The sequence below is a fragment of the Oncorhynchus mykiss genome, chromosome 27 (genome assembly GCF_057628025.1).
Source record: "Oncorhynchus mykiss isolate SJ-2025 chromosome 27, ASM5762802v1, whole genome shotgun sequence".
In the NCBI taxonomy this organism is placed as follows: domain Eukaryota; kingdom Metazoa; phylum Chordata; class Actinopteri; order Salmoniformes; family Salmonidae; genus Oncorhynchus; species Oncorhynchus mykiss.
This window is the reverse complement of record NC_143048.1, coordinates 31250001-31268109: the sequence shown is the minus strand read 5'-3', so window position 1 is coordinate 31268109 and position 18109 is coordinate 31250001. Positions and strand designations below refer to the sequence as shown.

At 43.2% G+C, this 18109-nt stretch overlaps 1 protein-coding gene across 2 annotated transcripts in view; it reads right to left on the bottom strand.

Moving 5' to 3' along the window:
- Window positions 1–15564: 15564 nt before the first annotated feature.
- Window positions 15565–18109, bottom strand: part of LOC110507933 (ephrin type-A receptor 4) — an 82812-nt gene continuing 80267 nt past the window's right edge. For both annotated transcript variants that reach the window (XM_090223869.1, XM_090223868.1), the window contains exon 18: window positions 15565–17633. The gene's annotated coding sequence lies outside the window, so the exon portion shown is untranslated. The remainder of the gene's footprint in view (window positions 17634–18109) is intronic.

Genomic DNA, 18109 nt, shown 5'->3' with positions numbered 1-18109 from the left:
TCTTTCTAAAAGCATTGCATTTAGTACAAGTCATTCCCTAAACTCTAGACCTCAGCTGAATCTGGTAATGAATGGTGTGGCTGTTGAACAAGTTTAGGTGTCAAAATTACTTGGTATTACCTTAGATTGTACACTGTCATGGTCAAAATGGTTGTAAAGATGGGGAGATATCTCTCAGTAATATAGAAATGTTCTGCTTTTTTGACACCACACTCCACAAAGCAAGTCCTGCAGACTCTAGTTTTGTCTTATCTTGATTTTTGTCCAGCCATGTGGTCAAGTGCAGCTAAGAAATACAGTAGGGCAAAAAAGTATTTAGTCAGCCACCAATTCTGCAAGTTCTCTCACTTAAAAAGATGAGAGAGGCCTGAATTTTCATCATAGGTACACTTCAACTATGACAGACAAAATGAGAAAAGAAAATCCAGAAAATCACATTGTAGGATTTTTAATGAATTTATTTGCAAATTATGGTGGGAAATAAGTATTTGGTCACCTACAAACAAGCAAGATTTCTGGCTCTCACAGACCTGTAACTTCTTCTTTAAGAGGCTCCTCTGTCCTCCACTCGTTACCTGTATTAATGGCACCTGTTTGAACTTGTTATCAGTATAAAAGACACCTGTCCACAACCTCAAACAGTCACACTCCAAACTCCAGAATGGCCAAGACCAAAGCGCTGTCAAAGGACACCAGAAACAAAATTGTAGACCTGCACCAGGCTGGGAAGACTGAATCTGCAATAGGTAAGCAGCTTGGTTTGAAGAAATCAAATGTGGGAAATGGAAGACATACAAGACCACTGATAATGTCCCTCGATTTGGGGCTCCACGCAAGATCTCACCCCGTGGGGTCAAAATGATCACAAGAACGGTGAGCAAAAATCCCAGAACCACATGGGGGGACCTAGTGAATGACCTGCAGAGAGCTGGGACCAAAGTAACAAAGCCTACCATCAGTAACACACTACTCAACTTCTGCAGTGCCAGACGTGTCCCCCTGCTTAAGCCAGTACATGTCCAGGCCCATCTGAAGTTTGTTAGAGAGCATTTGGATGATCCAGAAGAAGATTGGGAGAATGTCATATGGTCAGATGAAGCCAAAATATAACTTTTTGGTAAAAACTCAACTCGTCGTGTTTGGAGGACAAAGAATGCTGAGTTGCATCCAAAGAACACCATACCTACAATGAAGCATGGGGGTGGAAACATCATGCTTTGGGGCTGTTTTTCTACAAAGGGACCAGGACGACTGATCCGTGTAAAGGAAAGAATGAATGGGGCCGTGTATCGTGAGATTTTGAGTGAAAACCTCCTTCCATCAGCAAGGGCATTGAAGATAAAAAGTGGCTGGGTCTTTCAGCATGACAATGACCCCAAACACACCCGGGCAATGAAGGATTGGCTTCGTAAGAAGAATATCAAGGTCCTGGAGTGGCCTAGCCAGTCTCCAGATCTCAACCCCATAGAAAATATTGGAGGGAGTTGAAAGTCCGTGTTGCCCAGCAACAGCCCCAAAACATCACTGCTCTAGAGGAGATCTGCATGGAGGAATGGGCCAAAATACCAGTGTGTGAAAACCTTGTGAAGACTTACAGAAAACGTTTGACCTCTGTCATTGCCAACAAAGGGTATATAACAAAGTATTGAGATAAACTTTTGTTATTGACCAAATACTTATTTTCCACCATAATTCGCAAATAAATTCATTAAACATCCTACAATGTGATTTTCTGGATTTTTTTTCTTCTCATTTTGTCTGTCATAGTTGAAGTGTACCTATGATGAAAATTACAGGCCTCTCTCATCTATTTAAGTGGGAGAACTTGCACAATTTTTGGCTGACTAAACACTCTTTTGCCCCACTGTACTTAGTTAATCTGCAGCTGGCCCAGAACAGAGCGGCATATCTTGCTCTTCATTGTAATGATAGGGCTAATATAAATACTATGCACTTCCTCTATTTCTTTTTAATGTGCTGAAAATCCCAACTTGTTTGGATAGTCAACTTACAAATTCGATAAAGTGTATATATATACAAAGCCACTATTGCATACAACTCCCTTCCATCTCATATTGCTCAAAATGAACAGAAAACCTGGTTTCAAAAAGCAGAGAAAGCAACACCTCACGGCACAACGCCTCTCCCCTATTTGACCTAGATAGTTTGTGTGTGCATCGATATGTAGGCAACGTGTGCCTTTAAAAAAATGTATGTAAATCTCTCTTTGAGCTGTTAATATTCTGTATTATGTCATGTTTCATGTTTTGTGTGGACCAAAGGAAGAGTAGCTGCAGCTTTCGCAACAGTTAAAGGGATCCTAATAAAATACCCCAAAAACAAGGCACCACTCACAAATAAACATACACATGCACACGTGATTAACTTTACACAAACACACTCTCACTATTAAACACAAACATGCAAACTCTCACACATGCACACAAACACACTCTTTCTAATAAACACAAACATGCAAACTCTCACACATACCCACAAACACACTCTCACTAATAAACACAAACATGCTAACACTCTCACCTACACACAAACACACTCTCACTAATAAACACAAACATGCTAACACTCTCACCTACACAAACACACTCTCACTAATAAACACAAACATGCTAACACTCTCACCTACACACAAACACACTCTCACTAATAAACACAAACATGCTAACACTCTCACCTACACGGTGTCAGAGGAAGGCCCTAAAAATTGTCAAAGGCTCCAGCCACCCTAGTCATAGACTGTTCTCTCTGCTACCGCACGGCAAGCGGTACCAGAGCACCAAGTCTAGGTCTAAGAGGCTTCTAAACAGCTTCTACCCCCAAGCCATAAGACTCCTGAACATCTAATCAAATGGCTACCCAGACTATTTGCATTGCCCCCTTTTACACTGCTGCTACTCTCTCTGTTATTATCTATGCATAGTCACTTTAAGAACTCTACCTACATGTACATACTACCTCAACTAACCGGTGCCCCGGCACATTGACTCTGTACTGGCACCCCTCTGTATATAGTCTGGCTATTGTTATTTTACTGCTGCTCTTTAATTTCTTGTTACTTTTATTTCTTATTCTTACTCATATTTTTTTCAACTGCATAGTTTTTTAAATATTTTTATATTTATTACAAAAAACACAAGGAAGGGGTCACATTAAAGTGTTAGAACATGAAGGACAAACAATACAGCATCAAGACAAGTTAAAACATATCAGTCTTTCTGCAACAGAGCAGAGCCATCCTTATGTGTGAGGGTGCGTGTGCATGATAGTGATATCAAATATATGTCATAGTTTCCTTTTTCATGATCACAATCTTGTGAAACCCGAACCCTCCAAGATCCCCCCACAGTTCCCCAATAGCTGTCCCTCAACCATTCGAGACCTCTCCCACGGCCCACCCCGGAATATAAAAAAAAAAAAAAAAAATTAATTCCATTCCCCACAGCCAATAACCCCCCAATGCACCAACAACCAAGATAATGAACTAAAGAGAAAAAAGGAAAAGACAGAAGAGAACAGCAAACAACAATGCAAAAAAAAAATATATATATATATATATATATTTAAAACAAAGGACATCAAGGACAACTGAAATCATAACAGCAATGCCTACTTTATATGTTTGTGTGCATGTCTGGCACTATTACATGTATGTGTGTGTTCTTGTATGTGTTGATTTGAATGAGAGTGTGTGTATATGCATGTGTACAAACACCTGCACGGCATCAGCCTCAGGCAAACCGACATTAGTTGTAAAAACACTGCCACTTAGTGTCATTGAAATGTACTTTTACTATGTTTTATTTTGACTTTTGACTTTGACTTTTGACCACCATTCTCTCTCTCTCACACAGCAACTCCACTCCCACTTGTCTCCAATTCCACATACCAACCCTCAGTTTCCCTCAGCCCATCCCATCTATCTCTGCTGGCCACCCACTTCATGTTTCTACACAACACATATCTTTCAACTATGCTGTGATGTTTAATGTACAATTTCAATCTATCTAATCGAATAGAATCTACAGATTGCGTGTTGAAGATAAATACTTTTACTAGGACTATTAGTTTATTACTAATTGACTGACCTGGTCTCTCCAGATCTCCTAACCGTACTATTTCTAGGATAAATTTTAGATCAATGCTATGCATTTTCAGCCATTCCTGAACCTGAGACCAGAAACAGGCTACCTGAGGGCAATACCAAAATAAATGGTCTATTGATTCTGTATCCTCAAAACAAAATCTGCAGCGCTTCGATGATTTTATGCCCCAAATATTCAACATTTTGTTGGTAGCAAGAATTAAATATAATCATTTTAGCTGAAAAGCACGAAGTCTTGAATCTTGCGTTGTTTTATATATCAACTCATATACCCTGTACCATGGAATCAGTACATCAAAAATCTCTTCCCAACTATTTTGCAATCTGTATGGTACAGTTGTCAGCATCCTGGTCCTCAAATGAAACTAGTAAACTTTCCTATTTATGCTATTTTTATTCCTCCGCCAGTTTTGATCCTTTATATTGGGCAGACAGACCAGTTCCCTACCTCCTCCCGCTGCCATCCGCCTCCTCCATTTTTGGGGCAATGCTGTAATCAATTGGTTACTCTTGGATTGAGCAGACCTTCCCATACAATTCTGATAACTCCATGAAGCACATAACTCTACCATTACAATTTACAAAATAATTTAAGAACAAAATACCCTTTTCAAACATCTTTCCCATAAATATAGGTATTTTATCAACCAGCACATTTGAGTTCAGCCATAATATTTGTTGTCATATTTGTTCTATCTTTTCAGGGGGAGGAAATTGAAATTGTAGCCAGCTCTGCAATGCTTGTGTGAAAAAGACAGATACTTGAAAAAAGTATCATTTTCAGTTAATCGAAAATGAGACATGGCAATCTGCACAAAGGCAAAAAGGCCATTTTTAAACAATGGATGAGCTTTTCTTATTAATCTACTTGAGAACCATTTAGGGTTCCAATAAAACTTTTGAGTGAGTGAAGATTATAGAGAGAGGTTTAGTGCTTTTATATTTAATCATCTCAACCCACCCAATTCATATTCATTACATAGATAGGCTCATTTTATTTTGTCTGGTTTAGTGTCCCAGATAAAGTTAAATATTTTTGCATATATGATTTGAAAAACGAATCATCAGAAGTAGGCAGCTCCATAAGTAAGTGAGTAAACTGAGATATGACTAAGGAGTTAATCAAGGCAATTTTTCCATAAATAGACAGGTATTTACCTCTCCATGGTTGCAGGATCTTGTCTATTTTTACAAGTTTTCTATTGAAATTCATTGTGGAGAGCTTATTTATATATTTTGTCATATGAATACCGAGTATGTCTACTTCACCATCAGCACATTTTATAGGTAAGCTGCAGGGTAATGTAAAAGTTGTATTTTTTTAAGAATCCAATATGTAATATTGTACACTTATCATAATTAGATTTTAGTCCAGAGAGTACAGAAAAGTTATCTAGATCTTTAATGAGACATTGCAGGGATCTAGCTCGCGGACTTAACATAAAACTTCATCGGTATACATGGACACCTTTGTTTTTAAGCCTTGGATTTCTAATCCTCTAATGTTGTTATTGGATCTGATTTTAGTAGCTAGCATTTCGATGGCCATAACGAATACATATGGTGACAGCGGACACCCTTGTTTAACTCCTCTTGACAATTCAAAACGCTCTGAGAAGTATTCGTAATTTACTATTTTACACCTGGGGTTGCTATACATTATTCTTACCCATTTTATAAGAGAATTAGCAAAATTGAAAAAAATCCAGGCATTTATAAATTAAATCCAGTCTTATCAAATGCCTTTTCAAAAACCACAATAAATACCATTCCTGGCATCTTATATGTTTCATGATGTTCTATTATTTCTAGTAGTTGTCGTATATTATCTCCAATGTATCGTCCATGTAAAAAACCTGTCTGATCAGGATGAACAAAACCTGGTAAAACCCTTTTAATTCTGAGTGCTATGCATTTTTCTTCACAACATTGAAATGTAAGGGGCCTCCAGTTTTTTAGATAGACTGGGTCTTTATATTTGCCATCTTGTTTTAGTAATAGAGAAATCAGACCTTCCTGCAGAGTACCAGACAGACTACCATTTCTATAGGAGTAGTTAAAACAATCTAACAATGGAGCTTTGAGTATATCAAAAAACACTTGATACACCTCTACCGGTATGCCATCAAGCCCTGGGGGTTTTCCAGACTGAAAGGATTTAATAGCATCAAAAAGTTCTTACTCTGTAATTTCACCTTCGCACTGATCTTTCTGTACATTTGTTAATTTTCCATTTTTTATATTATTTGGACAGAATTCTTTACCATAATCTTCATTCAGTGGGAGAGGATGAGACGGAAAAGAGAACATCTGCCTAAAATAATTAGCTTCCTCTTTTAAAATATTATTCAGAGAATCATCGATGACTCCGTCTTCAGTAACGAGTTTCTGCAAATGATTTTTTTTAGCATTCCTGTGTTGGAAATTCAGGAAGAATTTTGTGCATTTTTCTCCAAATTCCTACATTTCTCCAAAGCCGTAAATGTTTCTCTGAACTCCCCCTTACACTTTCTCTCTCTCTCTCTCCAAACCTACTCTGCACACTCTCTCTCTCTTTCCCTCTCCCTCTCTCCCCCTCTCCTTCTCTCTGTCTCTCACTATCTCTCTCCATCCAGTTTGCTTTATTTTTGTAATAGATTACATTAGATCATTCTTGAATAAGTTACTCAAGTTCTTTTTGTTTTTCCTCTAACTTATTTTGTATCTCTGTAGTATCGTTTTTTATTGCTATCTACTTGTTCTATTAGTTTATGGATTTCCCTTGTTAGTCTTGTTTCTTGTTTAACTGCATTGTTGGTTAGGGGCTCGCAAGTAAGCATTTCACTGTAAGGTCTACAGCTGTTGTATTCAGCATATGTGACTAATACAATTTGATTTGATTTGATTTTAATTCCATTCGTCAAACCGTATAAAAGCAGAGGGATTAAGAATGGGTGTTTGAGCGGAAATATGCCCAGATGTTAGGCCGATAGGAATCTTATTGTTGTCACTGTTCCAGGTCTGAGCCCTTGTTGAACAGAAAAGCCCCAGCAGATCCAGGCTCTGTGGTATTAGTTGTCCTGTGTGTCTCAGTCAATCCATATTCCTTTCTTTCACTATCAGTTTCAAACCACTCGATGATGGATGGTTTGTGTGTCGCATTTTATTTCACTCTACCATTTTCTTTTTCATTCTTTGTTTTCTTTGCTTTAATTTCTCTCCATTCTCTTCAGAGTGAAACAGTGGATTGGAATAAGTGAAACGTCTGTATTGAATCTGCCTCAGCCCAGGTCTCTCTGTTGTTACTTTTCTTTCTCTTTGTTTTTCTTGTATACTGTCTATACGTCCGCGATTCAATCAGATAGAGCGTTAACCCGCGTTGACCGTCATCCTATTAGCAGATGTTTTGGCGGTGTTGGAGGTGTAACTGTGGTATAAGCTGACATATCGGTGAGAAACTGCTCTTTTGTGTCACAAACCACACCCTATCCCTACCATGTTAGAAGTTCAAAACAGTGATAGAAAGTGTCAGCCCGCTATCAGAACTTATCATGAAATAGACCCAAATGATGTAGGCGAAATTCGTGACAGACACACAAAAAGTATAGTTTCTCATGTCCACCACAGGATTTTGTATGTAGCACATTTCAATCACAGATGGCAGTAGGTTACCTAGACCTTTCCTGCCGTCAATGACCAAAAGGGCCCTCTTTGGCCTCAAGGCTGGAATGTTATTCATATTTTTCACAATTTCATAATTAATCGAGATTATAAAAACAGAAATCAATTTTTTCTGTGTCAGTTATATATTTCAGTCTTCTGTAATGTATGTAAAGTGTCATATTGGGATGCAAACTCAAAATCGAATACAATTCAGCTGTATATATGACATGGTACTGATTTATTCTATTGTTCAGCTCAGAACCATGTGTCTGAGGTGTATACTTTTGTTTCATAGTAGATTTGTTTAAGACTACCGAGAAACACTCTGTTTGACCATAATTTAGCCCACTGCTGTAAAAGGTTAAGACAGAAACCGTAGGAGGGAGGTTGATCTAGCAACCCAAACTTTATGTGTTGGAATCACTGCTGCTAGCGACTGGAACAAGCTGCAAAAAACTCTCAAACTGGAACGTTTTATGTCCATCTCTTCATTCAAAGACTCAATCATGGACACTTACTGTCCTGTTACTGTTACACTGTTATACTGTTACACTTACCATGTTTTGTGCTGCTACCATGTTGTGCTGCTGCCATGTTGTGTTGTTACCATAATGTGTTTTCATGTGTTGCTGCCATGCTATGTTGTTGTCTTAGGTCTCTCTTTATGTAGTTGTGGTGTCTCTCTTGTCGTGATGTGTGTTTGGTAATACATTTTTATTTTATTTTTTATTTTTAATCCCTCCCCGCAGGAGGCCTTTTGCCTTTTGGTAGGCCGTCACTGTAAATAATAATTTGTTTTTAACTGACTAAGTTAAATAAAGGATAAATAAAAAATAATAAACATGATAGACAACTTTAGCATTTTAGCTAATTAGCAACTTTGCAACTACTTACCACTTTTAACTACTTAGCTAGCATGTAAAATAGGGTACTGGACATAAATGCGTTATGAGGAAAAGTAATTTGTGTGTTGAATAGTGTGCTGAAATAGATTAAGGGCTAGATTTGGCAGCCCTAACGCAGTTCCACCTCTGACACTGACAAAACAACCGCTATATCGATGAATCTAGCCCTAAAATTCTCTCTGAACTCCCCCCTCACACTCTCTCTCTCTGTCTCTCTGTCTCTCTCTCTCTCTCTCTCTCTCTCTCTCATACTGTTATCAGGGGTATTTCTGCACTGTGATAACAAGGTTCTGTTCAAACTAATTAAGCCTCAAACATTCATCAGGAGATGGTTCAGAGGGATTGGAGGAGAGGAGGGGGGAGTGGAAGAGTGGAGGAGAGGAGGGGGGAGTGGAGGAGTGGAGGAGTGGAGGAGAGGAGGGGGAGTGGAGGAGTAGAGTTGAGGAGGGGGAAGTGGATGAGTGGAGGAGAGGAGGAGAGGAGGGGGGAGTGGAGGAGAGGAGGGGGAGTGGAGGAGCGGAGGAGAGGAGGGGGGAGTGGAGGAGTGGAGGAGAGGAGTGGAGGAGTGGAGGAGAGGAGGGGGGAGTGGGGGAGTGGAGGAGTGGAGGAGAGGAGGAGAGGAGGGGGGAGTGGAGGAGAGGAGGGGGGAGTGGAGGAGTGGAGGAGAGGAAGGGGGAGTGGAGGAGTGGAGGAGAGGAGGGGGGAGTGGAGGAGAGGAGGAGAGGAGAGGGGAGTGGAGGAGTGGAGGAGAGGAGGGGGGAGTGGAGGAGTGGAGGAGTGAAGGAGAGGAGGGGGGAGGGGAGGAGAGGAAGAGGGGGAGTGGAGGAGTGGAGTAGAGGAGGGGGAGTGGAGGAGGGAAGGAGAGGAGGGTGGAGAGGAGGGAGTGGAGGAGTGGAGGAGAGGAGGGGGAGTGGAGGAGTGGAGGAGAGGAGGGGGGAGTGGAGGAGTGGAGGAGAGCAGGGGGAGTGGAGGAGTGGAGGAGAGAGGGGTGAGTGGAGAGAGGAGGGGGAGGAGGAGTGGAGGAGAGGAGGGGGGATTGGAGGAGGGGAGGAGAGGAGGAGGGGGGAGTGGAGGAGAGGAGGAGAGGAGAGGGGAGTGGAGGAGTGGAGGAGGGAGGGGGGAGTGGAGGAGGGGAGGAGTGGAGGAGGGAGGGGGGAGTGGAGGAGTGGTGGGGAGGGTGGGGGGAGGGGAGGAGTGGAGGAGAGGAGGGGGAGTGGTGGAGGGGGTGTGGGGGGGGAGGGGTGAGGGGGAGGGAGGTAGTGGAGGAGAGGTGGGGTGAGTGGAGGAGTGGAGGAGTGGAGGAGAGGAGGGGGGAGTGGAGGAGTGGAGGAGAGTAGGGGAGTGGAGGAGTGTAGGAGAGGAGGGGGGAGTGGAGGAGTGGAGGAGAGGAGGGGGGAGTGGAGGAGTGGAGGAGAGGAGGGGGAGTGGAGGAGTGGAGGAGAGAAGGGGGAGTGGAGGAGTGGAGGAGAGGAGGGGGGAGTGGAGGAGAGTAGGAGGGAGTGGAGGAGTGGAGGAGAGGAGGGGGGAGTGGAGGAGTGGAGGAGAGGAGGGGGGAGTGGAGGAGTGGAGGAGAGGAGGATGGAGTGGAGGAGAGGAGGAGAGGAGGAGGGAGTGGAGGAGTAGGGGCGAACTTGATTAATCTGTAGTTGGCCTGCAGGGATGTCACCCTAATCCACCCTGAACCTACACATATGCACACACACACACACACACACACATCCCCAAACCATTAAAAATCAGCCCACCACCGCCACCTCGCCCATACCTCCATCCCTCATCTTCCAGTTGTGTGCTGAAGAGGCAGGCCAATGGGCTGGACAAACAGTGTCACACCCTGATCTGTTTCACCTGTCCTTGTGATTGTCTCCACCTCCTCCAGGTGTTGCTTATTTTGCCCGGTGTATTTATCCCTGTGTTTCCTTGTCTTGACAAGTCAACCAGCGTGTTTTTCCGTACTCCAGCTTTTTATTATCTCTTTTTTTCTAGTCCTCACGTTTTTTGACCCTTGTCTGTCCTGACTCTGTACCCACCTGCCTGACTATTCTGCCTGCCCTGACCTCTAGCCTGCCTGCCACTCTGTACCTCCTGGACTCTGACCTTGTTATGATCTTTTGCCTGTCCACAACCATTCTCTTGCCTACCCCTTGGATACTAATAAATATCAGAGACTCCAACCATCTGCTTCCCATGTCTGCATCTGGGTCATGCCCTGTGCCCTTATAGAAAGTGGTTTGTTCTGGAGATTACCACAGGGGTTAGAGGTCAGGATACCAGGAGGGGCCAGCTCTGCAGCAGAGGGATAAGGAGCTAAAGAGCCACTGAGTGGTCAAGTGGCTGACCCCCCTAACCTTTATCTGGGAGTAGCCTAACGGCCGGCCGGCTGAATAGTCTCTCAGATTAGCATGGTCCTGGACACACTGATAAACCACCAGCATACACATAAGCAATCACTAGGGATAATACCACTGGAGGTAGTCATTCTCCAGACACAAATCAGGTGAAGCACAACTTATTGACCACTTTTGTGTTTGGTCACTTGGGGATATGTATGCTTCTGTGCATATTGGGCAGCAAGACTTGATGAGTATCGAGTGTTGAGTGTTTCCCTTGTCGAAGTCTGTGGTCGCTTTGTTATAGGCATATGTCTATGGCTGTTATTGCCAAGTGGAGTCCATCTTGGATCAACAGCAGCCAGGAGGATATAACCAGTGATTTCTGGGTCCATGTTATGTTGATCCTCTCTCCAGCTCTCAGACAGATGTGTGGACGATGACATGTTTAAAAAGTGACATGTTTTACAAGTTCCATTGTGTTTCCCATTACCCTCCCCTCTACTCCTGACCTACTACTCCTCCGATCCCTCCCTTCACACCTCCCTTCACACCTCCCTTCACCCCTCCCTTCACACCTCCCTTCAAACCCTCCCTTCACACCTCCTTCACCCCTCCCATCACACCTCCCTTCACCCTTCCCTTCACACCTCCCTTCACACCTCCCTTCACACCTCCATTCATCCCTCCCTTCACACCTCCATTCACCCCTCCCTTCACACCTCCCTTCACACCTCCCTTCACCCTCCCTTCAACCCTCCCTTCATCCCTCCCTTCACACCTCCCTTCACACCTCCCTTCATCCCTCCCATCACCCCTCCCTTCACCCCTCCCTTCACACCTCCCTTCACCCTCCCTTCATCCCTCCCTTCACCCCTCCCTTCACACCTCCCTTTTCCTCTCCCTTCACACCTCCCTTCACCCCTCCCTTCACCCCTCCCTTCACTCCTCCCTTCACCCCTCCCTTCACATCTCCCTTCACACCTCCCTTCACCCCTCCCTTCACCCCCCCTCACCCCTCCCTTCACCCCTCCCTTCACACCTCCCTTCCCCCTCCCTTCACCCCTCCCTTCACACCTCCCTTCACCCCTCCCTTCACACCTTCCTTCATCCCTCCCTTCACACCTCCCTTCACCACACCCTTCAACCCTCCTTTCACCCCTCCCTTCACACCTCCCTTCACCCCTCCCTTCATCCCTCCCTTCACTGCCACCCTTCAACCTCCTTTCACCCCTCCCCTCCCTTCACCCCTCCCTTCACTCCTCCCTTCACCCAAAATCGAATTGAAAGTGAGTGTCATAATAAAATAATGTAACGAGATTAGAGGAGCCTTTCGGAGGAGAGGAGAAGGGGAGGGAGGGAGGGAGGGAGGGAGGGAGGGAGGGAGGGAGGGAGGGAGGGAGGGAGGGAGGGAGGGAGGGAGGAGGGAGGGAGGGAGGGAGGGAGGGAGGGAGGGAGGGGAGGAACCAACCTCCCATTTAAGGCGGACATATTCAGCGGGTATTGGAAGGAGAAATACATGCATAGAAGCTTTTTTTGTAGTTTAGATTTTTTATATATGTGTTTTTTTTTTGCATTTTGTTCCCCGGTTCTCTTTCTCCTCAAATATGTATATTTCTCTCAAGAGGAAGGGGAGCTTCACACCAGTGAAATATCTCATCCTTCCATTTTCACTGGTATTATTTTGTTGATGTTCCTGTTTCAGTAGCTTTGTCATTTAGTTTCAGAGTTCTATTTTTCCTTGTTTGTTAAGTTCCTAGGTTCTCCATCATATTCTGTTTATTTTCTGACATCACTGTGGAGAGACCTGGAAAACTGCCTCTGGACCGCTTGCTGCTAGAGGAGGAAGAGGAGGAACTCCCATAAGTGCTTTTTCATGTTGTCAGGTGTTATTCTGCGATAGTTACAGTCTCCTGTGTCTGTCAGACGAACGTAACACAAAGACAAACGTTATACCCCAAACTAAATACTTTTAGAGAAAGCTCAATCTAAATGAACACATTCTCTCATGTTTTATTTTTTGTTTGTGGTTTCTGTTTTTCACAGAGACTATTCTCTATTGTCCATCAGAGATAAAAGCTTGGTGAATCTACACAAGGTCAGCAGCACTGTGCTAGAAGCCTCTCGATCAATAAACCCTGATGTCTGAAGGGGACGGTCTCTACCCAGCACTTTTCCCACAGGACCTTTCAACTCTAACAGAGTTGTAATTTTTTCTTCAATGTTTTGGCATGCAGGACCCTATTGGTTGCATAGCTTCGATATTTCCCCTTTCTTCATAATAGCACACTATTTCCCTGTGAGTCATAATAACACACTATTTCCCTGTGAGTCATAATAACACACTATTTCCCTGTGAGTCATAATAACACACTATTTCCCTGTGAGTCATAATAGCACACTATTTCCCTGTGAGTCATAATAACACACTATTTCCCTGTGAGTCATAATAACACACTATTTCCCTGTGAGTCATAATAACATACTATTTCCCTGTGAGTCATAATAACACACTATTTCCCTGTGAGTCATAATAGTGGAATAGTGGAAGCGTTTGGTTTATGACATTGTGGGGACCTGACTGAAAGACCCCCTCTAGACTCTAGAGTCCCTACACAGCAGATAATGTTTATGGAGACATCAATGTGTTGCACTATTGTCACTGGTTCATACTGGCAAAGTCCGTCTTTTAAATATTCAAATTGAGTAGTATCCCAAATGGTTTGAATCTAACCCTTTGCTCTGACAGTAAGGGGTTGGAGGGTTAGGCCAGTTTGAGAAGCTACCACTTCATCTGAAGGTCTTGAAAAAGCGGGGTTGGTGGGGGTTGGTAGAGCTGGGAATGTTGAATGTTGATTCAAGCTTTTGCCGTACTATAAGTCTGTGTTTAAATGACAACATGGGTGGGTCCAAATGATTTCAATATGAAGTGACGTCTAAAATGTGGATTTCAGACCATTTCCACAAACATCTGAACAAGATGTTATACAAAAACGCCAGAAAACGTTACATTTATTTTCATGAAAATAAATATGGTATAATATTTCATGTTATGGTACATTGCTCCACATTAATGCCAGACACAGTATATTATAATTATGGTGTAAACATTGGCATGGCGTTTTTCCGCCATCTGCAGTTTAGCTTCTCCCTAATGAAAGGAATGATTAACACAATACATCAGAGAATGTTCTTGGACCTCATTGGACAGAACTAAAGAGGTGAAAGCACGTTATTGAGAGGATTGTTTGGTTGTGGTGGTGACTGCTGTCATTTGTTGGTAGCAGTGGTGAGGAGAGAGACTGCATTCCAACTCTCATGTCCCAAAACATTGGTCATTACCTGAGCTTTAAAGATTACTTTGACTTACTTAGCTTATTATGAAGAATAGAGTCCTAGCATTAGAGATCTAGACCATTAGAAGGGAGCATTTCCAGATGACCGACACCTCTCTTTCTGCCTCTCTGTTTTTTCACTTTCTCTGTGCAGCTCTTTCTCATTTCTGTCTCTCATTTTATCTCTTAAATCTTCTCCATCTGTCTCTCTCACTGTCAAACCTCTGCTTCTCGTTATCTCTCTATTCCTTTCTGTCTCAAATCACATCATATTTGTCACATGCGCCGAATACAACGGGTGGGGGAAATCATGTCTGTGAAATGCTTGCTAACAAGCTCTTCCCGACAATTCAGAGTTGAAAAAGAATAATACAACTAAAAATAGCAACAGTATGACTATGAAGGTTGGGTCTTTGTTAGTTGCTTTTCAGAATGGTCAATAGTCTGGAGTTGAACCTGCAGTCTTCTTTCAAAGTCCCACCATATTACCCTGCAAGTACACGCACACACACGCAGGCATACACACACGCGCAGGCACACACACACACGCACACACACGTGCAGGCATGCACACATACACACGCAAACACGCATACACACACACACACACAGGCATACACACGCACACACACATAAACACACACACACCACTAACTTTCCCTTCAATGCCGAAAAGCATCTCCTTCTGCAATCGTTCTTCCCTAGCTAATGTCTGCATGCCTTGTTGTGATGCTTCCTCAGGAAACATGTAAAACACCATTTGACAGAGAATACAATACTTCAGTTCCCATTTTAAAAATGGCCTCAGCTCTCCCTCTTTCTCTCCCTCTCAAAGCCTTGGACAATCAGGGTTTTATCGCCTCTGGAAATGACCGCAGGAAACAGATCATGTTCTGATTAAACACACCTGCCATGTTAAAAGCTCTCCGACACCTTGTTGCCAGAGACACAACCTGCAGCTCACAGTCAGATTGATCTATCTGCTCTCATGTGCCGCAGAGGGAACTCACTGGGAGTGTGTGTGTGTGTGTGTGTGTGTGTGTGTGTGTGTGTGTGTGTGTGTGTGTGTGTGTGTGTGTGTGTGTGTGTGTGTGTGTGTGTGTGTGTGTGTGTGTGTGTGTGTGTGTGTGTGTGTGTGTGTGTGTGTGTGTGTGTGTGTGCGTGTGTGCGTGTGTGTGTGTGTGTGTGTGTGTGTGTGTGTTTCTACAATAAGCAGGAAACAAGGACAGTCGGATGGTTTCTACTTTAATAAGAATGCACCATATGACAACCCTTCATTTTCGTCACTTTTGCTATAATTTTACAAACTAGATATAAAAGACCATAAATAATGACATAAGTTACATGTACCTAAAATCCTTGACCAAAAAAAATTGAATGAACAAAAATGATAATACAAAAAAAGCATAAAAAAAAGAGATTGATAGTGTTAGTGTGCATGGCTGGATCATATGGTATCAGAAGGCATACAATGACAAACATTCATTTGTGTTTTGTTAGGTTTTTTCATCAGTAACTAAATGAAAAAGTATTATACAGTACATTCTGTTTCCCTTTCCTCACACTTCTTGCATATTTCCACATGACAGGTCCTTGATGGTTTAAAACCCAACTTCACCAATGAGAAGAGCATTGAGCTGGGCTGGTATGGAGGAGCATTGAGCTGGACTGGTATGGAGGAGCATTGAGCTGGACTGGTATGGAGGAGCATTGAGCTGGACTGGTATGGAGGAGCATTGAGCTGGGCTGGTATGGAGGAGCATTGAGCTGGACTGGTATGGAGGAGCATTGAGCTGGACTGGTATGGAGGAGCATTGAGCTGGGCTGGTATGGAGGAGCATTGAGCTGGACTGGTATGGAGGAGCATTGAGCTGGACTGGTAGGGAGGAGCATTGAGCTGGACTGGTATGGAGGAGCATTGAGCTGGACTGGTATGGAGGAGCATTGAGCTGGACTGGTATGGAGGAGCATTGAGCTGGACTGGTATGGAGGAGCATTGAGCTGGACTGGTATGGAGGAGCATTGAGCTGGACTGGATTGGAGGAGCATTGAGCTGGACTGGTATGGAGGAGCTTTGAGCTGGACTGGTATGGAGGAGCATTGAGCTGGGCTGGTATGGAGGAGCATTGAGCTGGACTGGTATGGAGGAGCATTGAGCTGGACTGGTATGGAGGACGGAGGAATCTGTAGTATGTCAACCATCATTCAGATATTAACAGCTGTATATAAAAAAAAGAAGTCCATTGAATGAAACCTGACTGTCATTTGGTGCATATCTGAAAAAATAAAAATGAAACAAGACCAATGATTATCCCTTCTTATCACCCTTCCCAGCATCAAGTCCTTGTTGACTATATACTGTAGGTGTGTCTTTTTAAAACATCCCCTGCTCAAAATCCAGAAAGATGGTTCCGCAGTGTCTTTGCTTCAGCTCGGAGAGTCCACTCTACTTTCTAATGAGAGAGCCTATGCCGCTGACTGTCCGTCTGTCCTTCTGTGTTTCTGTCAGTATAGGAGGCCATTGTCCATATATCCAACTGGATCCCACTACTAAAGCCAATGCAGTTAAGGGTGTGTTGAAAACTGCAAACCTCTTTAACTGCTGTTGCTGAAGAGGATTGACAAAGCTCGAGTAGTGGCACACTTTACATTGTTTTTGTAGTTACTAAGCAATTAATGAAATTCCAAAAACAAATCTGGCATAAAAACAGACAACTATCGATAGTACTTTGAAGACATCATAGACAGTCATACAGACACACACACACACACACACACACACACACACACACACACACACACACACACACACACACACACACACACACACACACACACACACACACACACACACACACACACACACACACACACACACACAGTCTTTCACTCACTCACTCAAACACACATGGTGCACACTCATCACACTACCACATGATCTCTGTTACCATACACTCACTTTACATGCTACCCAAAAACACAAAGGAGAGTCAACTTCAAAATTCATAAAACAACTACATCATCTGCTGGAGGCGGATCTAGTTTATATTACATTATTTGTATGTTTTTTAAGTGTTGCTGAATCATTCCTATCGTTTCTGTAAGCTGTTGGTGGTGGTCATGGAGCGCTAGTCTGTTTGTCCGTTCTGAAAAACGCAGCGACGGCGAACAACGAGATGTGCCAGACATGGAGAGATGGATTTCTCATCTTGGAGTTGGAGGAGACTCCAAGGAGAAGAGGAGGGATTCTGGTCATGGGGAGAGAGGGAGGAATCCTGTTGATGATAGACGGGGGCAGCTGGAGGACAGAGAGAGAGAGAGAGAGAGAGAGAGAGAGAGAGAGAGAGAAAAAGAGAGAGAGAGAGAAAAAGAGAGAGAGAGAGAAAAAGAGAGAGAGAAAAAGAGAAAGAGAGAAAAAGATCACATGGTTGATTTTGAATCTTTTAAGTTTGAAAGACAGTTTCTGCCTGGCATAGAACTAACTACTCAAATCTCCTTGTCATGCCCAACAACACATACCAGTTAAGCATATGGAAAGTTCTAGTCATACATAGCTAAACAAACACATCAGCCTTCCCCAACCGATACAATGACATCACTGCATTATTGGTTGGCAAAAACCAACAATAGAAAACATTTTCTTCATTACGGGAACCGATCTTGAGTCATGCCACTCTGATAGGTTGCAGAACTGGGTTTAAATACTATTTGAAATTGTTCAAATACTTTAAGCTTCTTGGTTTAGCCTGCCTGGAGTGCGAGATGGGCGGGGTT